Raw genomic sequence first — 10,446 nt, 5'->3', positions numbered from 1 at the left:
TTATGCCCCAGCCAGGTTGATATACAGGCTGTCACAAAAAGGTACGGCCAAACTTTCAGGAAACATTCCTCACACACAAAGAAAGAAAATATGTTATGTGGACATGTATCTGGAAACGCTTACTTTCCATGTTAGAGCTCATTTTATTACTTCTCTTCAAATCACGTTAATCATGGAATGGAAACACACAGCAACAGAATGTACCAGCGTGACTTCTAACACTTTGTTACAGGAAATGTTCAAAATGTCCTCCGTTAGCGAGGATACATGCATCCACCCTCCGTCGCATGGAATCCCTGACGCGCTGATGCAGCCCTGGAGTATGGCCTATTGTATCACAGCCGTCCACAATACGAGCACGAAGAGTCTCTACATTTGGTACCGGGGTTGCGTAGACAAGAGCTTTCAAATGCCCCCATAAATGAAAGTCAAGAGGGTTGTGGTCAGGAGAGCGTGGAGGCCATGGAACTGGTCCGCCTCTACCAATCCATCGGTCACCGAATCTGTTGTTGAGAAGCGTACGAACACTTCGACTGAAATGTACAGGAGCTCCATCGTGCATGAACCATATGTTGTGTCGAACTTGTAAAGGCACATGTTCTACCAGCACAGGTAGAGTATCCCGTATGAAATCGTGATAACGTGCTCCATTGAGCGTAGGTGGACGAAACTAAAATGAGCTCTAACATGGAAATTAAGCGTTTCCGGACACATGCCCACATAACATCTTTTCTTTATTTGTGTGTGAGGAATGTTTCCTGAAAGTTTGGCCGTACCTTTTTGTAACACCCTGTATGTTCTTAGCAACCAAACACTGATCATACACATGGTACGTGGCTCATTTCACTCACTAGTCAATAATTGCAGCCATTGTACACGTGTTGGACTTTAAGCCTTGTCTGCAACAGCAATACTGGATCATGTGACAAACATGAGGCAGAAAATACAATGAGCGGTAGCTTGTTTCTTAATCATCTCTCTGGGTTTGCAGGTTAGAATTCAACAAGGAGCAATAGTACTCCTGGAGTTTCAGACAGCCGGCCGTTGTGGCCGAACGGTTCTAGGCGCTTCAGTCTGGAACCGCGCGACCGCTACGGTGGCAGGTTCGAATCCTGCCTCGGGCATGGATGTGTGTGATGTCCTTAGGTTACTTAGGTTTAAGTAGTTCTAAGTTCTAGGGGACTGATGACCTCAGATGTTAAATCCCATAGTGCTCAGAGCCATTTGACTGTCAGACTCTTTACTGGAGCTGAAAGAATGTTCCAGTTCCCAACAAGGTATTTCATTTTCTTTAACTTATTCAAAATGTCATAGTTCCCGGATTCGATCCCAACCAGGCCTTAAATGTTGAAAGTAAAAGAAGAAAAAAAAAACGCTGCGTACAATAAGACAATAAGAATCAGCCAGAAACTGTAATAATACGGTGTCGAGGAAATTAGTCAGGACAAAATAGAAGCGAGTGGCAACAATGAACTCGCTTGGTAATAACATTAAAAATGATTTGGTACGTTCGCGTGTAGGAAAGTATGATACAGCTACTAATTTTTGTGTAAGCATTATGCATCATTCAAAATTAGCGAAGTGTAAATTTCTTGCCATTTTTCTCAGCGAAACATCTAAATAGTGCTTGATAAGAAAAAGTTGCATGACAGAAGAAATTTCAAAGGCTTTCTAATTTATTTAGCCAACGGCCTTGCCGCAGTGGTAACACCGGTTCCCGTCAGATCACCGAAGTTAAGCGCTGTCGGGCTGTGCTAGCATTTGGATGGGTGACCGTCCGGTCTGCCGAGCAGTGTTGGCAAGTGGGGTGCACTCAGCCCTTGTGAGGCACACTGAGGAGCTACTTGACTGAGAAGTAGCGGCTCCGGTCTCGGAAATTGACAACGGCCGGGAGAGCGGTGTGCTGACCACATGCCCCTCCATATCCGCATCCAGTGAAGCCCCTGTACTGAGAGGATGACTTGGCGGCCGGTCGGTACCGTTGGGCCTTCCAAGGCCTGTTCGGACGGAGGTAGAGTTCGAATTTATTTGATGCGAGAGCTGAAGGCAGCAGTTACATCACTAACAGCCGTTTTTTCCGTGCTTGAATAGTAGCAACTTTCAGTAATTCTGAGTATGTTTGGTGATTTTAAATTGTGATGCCTTGGAAATATTGCCCTAAGTCAACATCCTTCTTCCTTCTGATCAATTAACAAAGAAGCATGATTCTAAAACAAAAGCTGAAGAATGTCAGTCTTGCCACTGTGAGCAACACTAAGAGGCGAGGGATGGTGAGGGGGAGGGGGGAGGGTGGGGAGCGAGAATACCAGTAACAATAACAACGTGATTCCATGACATTCACTCATAAGTTCACAGCTTTCTGTTATGCGACAGTGCTGGATGTACCCTCATATGGCGAAAGGTGAGAACATGTAACGCAATCAGGGGCATTTTTGAAGGTGATTATTTTGGTCATCCAGGTGTGGAGAGGCAAATGTTGTTTTGGCGTACTAATCCCCAGATCTCTGAACACGTGAACACGGCACACTCACTGCTCAACGTTATTGTAACATTGTACTCCCTCCCAATCGTGGTTCTTTGAGGGGTACATTGGGTCCTGACTTCATTTTTATGGATGACAATGCGCGAACGCACCGAACTGTGCAGGTTGGGCAACTCTTGAAAGGATAGGATATTCGGCGAATGGACTGACCTGCCCAGGATACATTGGGCAGACATATTGTAGCAGTACGCCCACATTTACCAACGACCGCCCAGTAGTTGTCAGCTAGTGGAGGAATGAAACGCTCTACCACCAGAAGTCCTTAGGAAACTTGTGGCCAGCATGAGAGCACGTTGCAGAGTTTGGATTGATGTCTGTTGTGATCACACATCCTATTAAGAACAACGTTCCGCCTACTGTCCAAGGGATCATCATGAATAGTGATATCTGCAGCGTAATTATTGTCTTTGAATGGAAGAGTCATTTCTGATCGTATCATTGCATATTTGTTTCAGTTAACTTCTACACTATAATGTAGCTGTTCTTTTTATGGATGGTGAAAGATTCATCAACCTACACTCTTAAGGCTGTGACACATCAGGCGTAAGTTGCTTTCGTCCTTAAGTTCTGTGCACAGGTGTATTGATATTAAAAATAAAGTGTAATAGAGGGGCTCATTCTATGTAACAATCACGAATTATCCTAAAGTAAAAAAAAGAAACCGATGCGAAGAGGGTGATGTTACGATATGTAGTACTTACAGTGTACGGTGGTTGCACATAGTAGAATATCCAGCAGGTCGTACGTGCCAACGGTTCGCTCTTGTTTTGATTGCGCTCACCGCATAAGAATAACTAATCGTTAATGATTCGTAGCAGTTAGACGGACCAAACATTTCCACAAAGTTGTATCCACTAGGTCCAAATAACGTTTCACGATCACCCTGTATATTCATATATCGTCGATATCTAATTGTAAAGCATCAACTTGCGTTATAGCATACAAGTATTCAACCATTGGGCACAACAGCTTCTGTTTTTCCCTATGAATTTTTATCACTGCAGGCCCTATAGTTGACGGATCAGGTGCACGAAACTGATGTAATACGGCTAGTGACGAATATTCTTTCAGTATCTCCTGTGAATTTGTCGTCATTTAGCTTCAATATTATCCGTTGCTGGGCTACCCGTAGATTCTACACCAAATTTGAAAATCGGTAAAGATCGCAACTGCCATTGGAAACACTATGGTTAATACGTAACTTTAGAATAGTTTCAGATACATTTCATCTGAACAGAAAGAGTATTTGCAACTACTATTCTTCACTACGTCCTATAAGCTTTCTGTCTGAAGTATCTTCAATTCACAAACAGCATAACATTGAACATAAACGTTCAATCCAAGTAGCTGTTATTTTCAAAGATATGACTATTTCGTTACAGTTTACTTCACTCGAAGTATCGTTCAAACTTCTGTTTCCAGTAATATGTTTCCTTAGAACAATTCAGCACTTTCATTCAAATAAAATTTGGAAATAACGCTCAACACAATTCTATACTTTTTCAGCAACAGCTCTTCCACATTACTTTATTCCATTTCACTTGTAAGCCATTATGTATGGTGTACATAATTACTGTTTCACATCAAGGTACAAACATGAATTGACTTCAGTAAACCACGCATAAATTTTATCGCTAAATTAAAGAGAACCTCAATTCGTGTTTTAATAATAGTCACAGGATACGGTCACAATGCCGACGGCTTCTCCCGGTGCGTGACTGTTGGTTGCGTAAAAATGACGACCAACTTCACAGCTTGCAGCATCTACGCCGGGAATTCCGTTGCTCTTTCATCTGTCTCCTTGCGACCATGAAACAGATGAACACACACAAACAAACAAACACTATTTCGTAACAAACGGTGTCTTTTACTAACATCACTTACAACGTATAGTAGTGCTCATGAGTCAGGGTGAGCTTGTCATGTGAATAAATGTGAGTACAACCGTCTATTACTTACATTATGTACAGTAATGCTTATTTTTTCCTATAACGCACGTGTTATTTACAGTGAATATTAGCTGCAACATGAAGAACTAATTTTGTTTCTTGGCAGTAAGAAAATTAGAGGCATAGATAATTTGGTGTAGGTGTTATTAAAAAAGAAGCTCAACAGCTGAAGCCGGTGATACCAGCCGTTCTCCAGCATTTTAGTTTCAGACCGAAAGATGCTCCGTAATAACAGTTAAATAAATACATGATCTACGAGTATATCCTTTTGAACGTAAAATAAGAAGAAAACGGTAGTTGAGCAACCAAATATTTGACTTCCGTCCAGGGGACCTTGGTTCTTTTCCTGGTGCTTCGTGGTGTAACGTAATTCATATGCTGGCGAGATATCAGCCAGATTGATGTTACGACAGGTAGAACTTTGGTCTCCATAAAATAGGAAGAGTAGAATCTTTTATTTGAGTTGTATGCCTAATTTGTATCTTTGCTATTATTCAAATGGTGGTACATTCTTTTGTATTTAAAGTAAGTTTGTGCATTTTGGTGGAGGAACTTTTTATATTATAGGATACCATAGAAAGTGAATTGCGATCCTATCCTAGAAGCACAAATAGTTCATAGGCAAGCCAATTTCGTATAATCCACGAATGTATCGCTTAGTTGGTTGGGGTTGTCACATGCCCCTTCTTTTTCCTTCCATTCCAAGAGATGGAATCACCATCCATGAGGGCCATTTGATACATTGATTTGATACTACCATTTGATAGTGCCACTATCACCGCATATCGCTGATCTAAATAACTGTCCTGATATGCATGTTTAGTACAGTTACGGCAATTCTCTAGGCTACTTTACAACATCGATTTTCCATCCACCACTTCACTTTACCTGTTACATATTGGTAATGAAAGCATATTTACAATGTGGAACACGATTATTGTTAACCTCAGGATATGCACAGTAATGTGCTCATTATTCGCAGTACTGCTTATGCAGTGGCTTCAGTTTGGCGCTTTATAATTTTAGCTTCATTATCGTAACCTTTTGTAACCTGAATGTCTCTATTTTGTTGCACATGCTAATAATATTCAGATTTCAACTATTTTTAATACACTGCACAAACAATTTGTACAGTTTCCATCTATCTTTATATATAAATGTAAACCAGACGTTGGACGGTTGCTACTCCTGTCTATACCAACCTTGAAGTTATGAATTGTTACCATCTGTGTTGTTGCCTCTGCTTCTGCTAACGTATAAACACTTAAAAAATCAAAAAAATATATATATTCTAACATTTTATTGTTGTTTACTATTGTCCAAGCATACATACTGCCAATTGTATATGTCATTCATGACCTTTTATACACTACTGGCCATTAAAATTGCTACACCAAGAAGAAATGCAGATGATAAACGGGTATTCATTGGACAAATATATTATACTAGAACTGACATGTGATTACATTTCCACGCAATTTGAGTGCATAGACCCTGAGATATCAGTACCCAAAACAACCATCTCTGGCCGTAATAACGGCCTTGATACGCCTGGACATTGAGTCAGACAGAGCTTGGATGGCGTGTACAGGGTACAGCTGCCCATGCAGCTTCAACACGATACCATAGTTCATCAAGAGTATTGACTGGCGTATTGTGACGAGCCAGTTGCTCGGCCACCATTGACCAGACGTTTTCAATTGGTGAGAGATCTAGAGAATGTGCTGGCCAGGGCAGCAGTCAAACATTTTCTGTATCCAGAAAGGCCCGTACAGGACCTGTAACATGCAGTCGTGCATTATCCTGCTGAGAAGGTAGGGTTTCGCGGGGATCGAATGCAGGGTAGAGCCACGGGACGGAACACATGTGAAATGTAACGTCCACTGCTCAAAGTGTCGTCAATGCGAACAAGAGGTGACTGAGACGTGTAACCAATCGCACCCCATACCATCACGCCGGGTGATACGCCAGTATGGCGATGAGGAATACATGCTTCCAATGTGTGTTCACCGCGATGTCGCCAAACACGGATGCGACCATCATGATGCTGTAAACATCATCATCCGAAAAAATGACATTTTGCTATTCGTGCACCCAGGTTCGTCGTTGAGTACACCATCGCAAGCGCTCCTATCTGTGATGCAGCGTCAAGGGTAACCGCAGCCATGGTCTCCGAACTGATAGTCCATGCCGCTGGAAGCGTCCCCATCTGTTGACTCAGAGATCGAGACGCGGCTGCACGATTTGTTACGGCCATGCGGATAAGATTCCTGTCATCTCGACTGCTAGTGATACGAGGTCGTTGGGATCCAGCGCGGCGTTCCGTATTACCCTCCTGAACCCACCGATTCCATATTCTGCTAACAGTCATTGGATCTCGACCAACGCGAGCAGTAATGTCGCGATACGATAAACTGCAATCGCGATAGGCTACAATCCGACCTTTATCAAAGTCGAAAACGTGATGGTACGCATTCCTCCTCGTTACACGAGGCATCACATCAACGTTTCACCAGGCAACGCCGGTCAACTGCTGTTTGTGTATGAGAAATCGGTTGGAGACTTTCCTCATGTCAGCACGTTGTAGGTGTCGCCACCGGCGCCAACCTTGTGTAGCAATTTTAATTGCCAGTAGTGTATTTGTTTTTTACATTTCTTCCGAATTATCAATGCCTAAAAGAAAACCATCCCTAACGGTGTCGACGAATAGGGACTAATATGCATTTTCTCTCATATTATGCCACATACACTGAAGAGCCAAAGAAATTGGTACACCTGCCTAATATTGTGTAGGACCCCCGCGAGCAGGCGGAAGTGCCCCAACACGACTAATGTCTGAAGTAGTGCTGGAGGCAACTGACACCATGAATCCTGCAGGGATGTCCATAAATCCGTAAGAGTACGAGGGGATAAAGATCTCTTCTGAACAGCACGTTGCAAGGCATCCAAAATATGCTCAATAATGTTCATGTCTGGAGAATTTGGTGGCCAGTGGACGCGATTAAACTCATGAGAGTGTTCCTGGAACTACTCTGTAGCAGTTCTGGACGTATGGGGTGTCGCATTGTCCTGCTGGAATTGCCCAAGTCCGTCGGAATGGGCAATGGACATGAATGAATGCAGATGATCAGACAGGATGCTTACGTACATGTCACCTATAAGAGTCTTACCTAGACGTATCAGGGGTCCACATCACTCCAACTGCACGCGCCCCACACCACTGCAGAGCCTCCACCAGCTTGAACAGTCCCCTGCTGACGTGCAGTGTCCGCGGGGTACTGAACCGGACAATAACCCAATAACTCTGGGTTCGGTGGGGGGGGGGGATGTAGTGGGGTGTGTGGACTGCTGTAGCCTGTTGTGAAAGTTGTGAGCCACTGAGGGCTACAGAGGGGACGAAGCCGCTCTGTCGTTTCTAGGTCCCCAGTACAGTACACAATACACAACGGTTGGTGTGACGCAAGAAGGCACAATAGATCTAAAATGTTTTACACGGGACAGTCAGAGAGTAATTCCTCCTGCTATTTTCCCCTCCTTCATTAAATTAATAATGCAGTAATCATGAATTTGGCGTACTTTCGCAAACTTTATACAGCCCACAGTACTAAGAGCGCCCTATACCAACAGATGGCAGCACTGTATAAGTTTAGAAAATGGTCGCCATTGACGCACTTACAAGACAGCGTTCTGTGATAGAATTCTTAGCTGTAGAAGGAGAAACTCCCAGTCGCATTCATGATTGGCTGAAGAAGGTATGCGGAGATGCTACGGTGGATGTCAGCACCGTTTGATACTGGATTCGTCGCTGCAGAGAAGCTGAAGGGTAAACACGATTGGCTGATGCAGTGCGGAGCGGCCTTCCAGCGACTGCAGTGCGGCAGGGTGCACAATAAGCTCTATCCAACAAGTGAAACGTCTAAGAAGTTGAAAGCACGTATTCAGTGAGCTCGCCCGTGTTTTTCCTTGGCACTACAAGAGACGAGACTACACACCGGTCACTTCGCTACTGACGATACTCCAAAAATTGTCTGTAAAGTCTTAACCCATGAAAGGTGGCTACACTGTGCCACTGCGCCAGAGATTGCGCCAAAGAGTACTATTAAGCCGCCTCCACAGTGCGTGTTAAGAGTTCGTGGTAGACAGTGCTTAGAGAGAGCTCGTAGAGGTCAGTGCGTGTTAAGAGTTCGTGGTAGACAGTGCTTAGAGAGAGCTCGTAGAAGTCAGTGCTTGTTGAGAGTTCGTGGAGGTCAGTGCTAGTAGAGAGCTCGTAGAGGACAGTATGTGTTAAGAGTTCGTACCGAGATGTGCTAGTGGGCACTGCTTGTCGTGAAGTCGGAGTAAGATGTAATAGTGGAGAGTGTTGTTCCATGTTTTATGCAGTTATTTGATGGGAGAGATAGCAGATGTTATTGTAATGAGTGCATTTCGTCAATATATATAAAGGTAAAAATTACAATGTTCTTTTATTAATTGTGTGTCTGAAATAATGCGTCACTACAGGTTCAGTCAACAAAGCATCTGGCTTGTGTTCTTGTATTAGAGTGAATTCTGTTTTCTTGCGTAATTATAGTTTTTCTAAATTTCTTTTGTCACGTCAGCATAGTGGATATTTAAAAAATTCTTGTCTTGTTGGAAAAGAACCGTGCCAGATGTGGACGTTGAGTCACACTCCCACATACAGAACAGTTACATTTGTGCTTGGATTTTGTAGGTTTTATAGTTGCTGGGGACTTAATTAATTAACTGTGTTTACGAAAATTTTCTTACATTGTTCTTTGCAGTCAGATAGCGTAATAATACTAGTCAGGGCCAACCGATTACGAGACTGCGTAATCGGACAGACATACAGCTACCTAAAAATCATTTTCTATCATAATATTTAATTAAGCCCCCATGCACGTGGCGACCGCTGCTTCGGATCGTCCCTTGGATTCTTCTGATTGTGAAAATTGTAGACTGTAGTATTGTTGTAGTAATTTGTAGTTTAGTAATTGTAGGTTTTATTGCATGTGTAGATTTGGTAATTGGCATTCTTATAATGATATTTTTTTCTCAGAATTTAAATTATTGCCTTGTATACGCGTTTGACAAATTAGTGCAATTATTTCAATTGTTCGATTGATCGTGTCTGAGGGAGACATTTCATGTGAATAGTATTGTTGGAGATAAAGAGTCATTGTGTGTAATTTTCGTACAGTGACGAATCTTTCGTATGTTTTGTAAATGATTACGCGATCAATGAAAAAGGCAAAAATGATGAATAGTGAGAATAACGAAATTGTTAACATGGCGAATTCGCCAACAGAGGAAAACAGTATGATGGATAATGAAGTGGAAAACAATGTAATAAGTCGGGAAAATAGTCCGGAACCATTTCAAAATTTTTCTCAATCAGAAAATTCACAGAATACGAGAGTAACGATAGAAGATTCTGGAATAGTATCGAACACAGATAGCTTTACAGCTATTACGAAGGAAACTGGTTTTGCGGGAAATGTTAGGCGCGAAAAGAATTGCGAACCGGCTACTATGGAGCAGTTGATGGGTGCAATATTAAATTTGGGATCTGAATTAAAAACGGTGGCAACACGTTTAGAAACAGAGATGGGAACAATTAAAACTGATATGGGAACAATGGGAACACGGTTGGGAACAATGGAAACTCGGATAGATTCACGAATAGGAACATGTTTCAAAAATATGAAAGATGAATTAAAGAAAGAAATCAGAGAAGAAGTGCAACCAATTTTGAATGCTCACAATAATAGATTAATTGCAGTAGAAATCAGACAAAGGGAACAGGATAGGGAACAGGAAGAAAGAGATCGCGTGATAGTACAGAAATTTTCAGAATTAAATTTACAACGTGCACACGATAAGGAAGAAATAATTGAAAGAATCGAGGAATCCGTACCAAATGACAGAATAAATAACTTAACGCAACAGTGTGAACAG

At 42.4% G+C, this 10,446-nt stretch overlaps 1 pseudogene; it reads left to right on the top strand.

Moving 5' to 3' along the window:
• Positions 1-1,683: 1,683 nt before the first annotated feature.
• Positions 1,684-1,801, top strand: LOC126482440 (5S ribosomal RNA; annotated as a pseudogene).
• The last annotated feature ends 8,645 nt before the right edge of the window (positions 1,802-10,446 follow it).

The sequence above is a fragment of the Schistocerca serialis genome, chromosome 5, assembly GCF_023864345.2.
Source record: "Schistocerca serialis cubense isolate TAMUIC-IGC-003099 chromosome 5, iqSchSeri2.2, whole genome shotgun sequence".
Taxonomy (NCBI): domain Eukaryota; kingdom Metazoa; phylum Arthropoda; class Insecta; order Orthoptera; family Acrididae; genus Schistocerca; species Schistocerca serialis.
The sequence above is the reverse complement of the archived record's forward strand: the minus strand, read 5'-3'. Positions and strand labels throughout refer to the sequence as shown.